Genomic DNA, 2,464 nt, shown 5'->3' with positions numbered 1-2,464 from the left:
TTAAAAAAGAATTTGAAAAGGACACAAAAAAAGTGGAAGGACATGCCATGATCCTAGATTGGGAAAATTTATATAATCAAAATGGCAATCCTACCTAAATCAATCTATGTATTTAATGCAACCCCTATAAAATTACAAGAGACAATCTTCACAGATCTAGGAAAGACAATCATGGAATTTGTCTGGAATCATAAAAGACCCCATATTGCCAAAGTGATCCTGTGCAAGAAGAGTGGAGTGGGTGAATTCTTTCTTCCTGACCCCCAAATATATTATAAAGCTGTCATAATCAAAACAGTATGGTATTGGCACAAAAACAGACACAAGGACCTATGGAATGGAGTAGAGACCCCAGAAATAAACCCCTCAACATACAGCCAACAACCTTTGACAAAGGGTACCAGGCAACCCAGTGGGAAAAGGAAAACCTCTTTAGCAAATGATACTGGAAAAACTGGATATTCTCCAGCAAAAATATGAACCCCTATCTGTCACTATTAACAAAAATCAACTCACAGTGGATCAAAGATGTAAGCATAAGACAGTAAATTATAAAACTGCTGGTGGAAAACACTAGAAAATCTCTGGGAGACATTGGAGTAGGCAAAGACTTCTTAAGCAAGTCCTGCAAAGCAAAGGCATTAATCCTCAAAATAGACAGATGGGATTACATCAGATTAAGACATTTCTGCACAGCAAAGGGCACAGTAATTAGTGTGAATGCACAACCCTCAGAATGGGAGAGAATTTTTGTTAGCTATGCCTCAGATAAGACACGGTTAACCAGAATACACATGTAACTCAAGCTGCTTACCCAGAAGAAAATGATTAGCCCAATGAAAAGATGGAAAAATGAGCTGAATAAACAACTCTCTAAGAAAGACATACAAACAGTCAAAAAGCATATGAAAAAATGCTCAGCATCCCTTATCATAAGAGTTGTAGATCAAAACCGCAATGAGATACCATCTAACACCAGTCAGAATGACTAAGATTAAAAAAGTAATAAATGTAAGTGCTGGCAGGGATGTGGTGAAAGGTGAACTCTTCTACATTGTTGGTGGGAATGGAAATTATTCCAGCCACTGTGGAAAACAATATGGAGGTTCCTCAAAATCTTGAAATAGAACTACCATATGATCCAGCAATTCCACTACTATGTATCTACCCAAAGGAAAGGAGAACACTCAGTCTGAAAAGTGCCTGCACAACTATTTTTAGTGTGTCATTAATCACTATTACTAAGACATGGAACCAACCCAAATGTCCACAAACAGGTGAATGGATTGCAAAAGTATGACACATATAATCCATGGGAGCACCCCAATACATGAAAGACTGTTACATCTAAAGAGAGATAGCTTCTAACACACTAATCATCAGAGATCTCAACACCACAGTATCTCCTTTAGACCGATCATCTGGACTAAAAACATAAGCAAATAGATACAGGATATTAATGACATCAGGAATGAAATTGACTTGACAGACATCTACAGAACTTTCCACCCAACAATCACAAAATATATTTTTCTCTCCTTCACATTGAACCTTTCCAAAGATTGACCACATGATAGGGCACAAAACAAGCCTTTATAAATTCAAAGGAATAACTGAATCCAGCATTTTCTCAACCATGATATCATTAAAATTGGATTAAAAAAGTGTGGCGAATATACCTGTTGTAATACTACTTAGCCATGAAGAACAAGACCCTGGCATTTGATAGAAAATGGATGAATATTGAAGATTTACTGCTGAGTGAAGGAAGCCAGAGTATGAAGAGAGACATTGTATGTCCTCACTTAATATATATTGAATATCTACACTGTATAGCAGAAACTGAAAGATTGGAAGATATAAAAACATAGAGAACATTACAGATACTAGAGATAGTGTGGCAGGACGGTGAGAAAGGAGGGTGTGAAATGAGGGAGTGTGCGAAGAAGACAATCAAGGGAAAAAAGAAACAAAATATTTAAGGGAAAAAAAATGGAATGTTACATGTTGATGATAAAATATATGCTAAGACATTTAACTGGACTAATATACAGTGTATGCCGATAACATTCATTTTACAAGCTTTAACATATGTAGTAGTTGAGTGTATGTAAAAAAAAAAAAAGCATCAGGACCACAATATACATACCTCTGTAATCCACTTTTGACAATAGATTCAAAAGATAAAAAATCAGTACATAAGAGAATTATCTAGACTCCTGTTAATTGCACTATTGTCCACAATAGTCAATATACAGAAGCAATCTAAGTATCTATTAAGTAACGAATAGTTACAGAAAATGAATATATATATATATGTGGAGTACAAGTAAGCCTTTAAAATGTGCTTTGCTTATTTATCCCTGTCCTTTCCCCCTGAACCTTTAGCAACCACTGATCTTTTTTTTTTTGCAATAGTCTTGCCTTCCAGAATGTCATATAATTGTGATTATTGGGTTGTAGG

Source organism: Tupaia chinensis, unplaced genomic scaffold (genome assembly GCF_000334495.1).
Source record: "Tupaia chinensis unplaced genomic scaffold, TupChi_1.0 Scaffold000086_1, whole genome shotgun sequence".
Lineage (NCBI taxonomy): Eukaryota > Metazoa > Chordata > Mammalia > Scandentia > Tupaiidae > Tupaia > Tupaia belangeri.
This window is presented reverse-complemented; position numbering follows the sequence as displayed.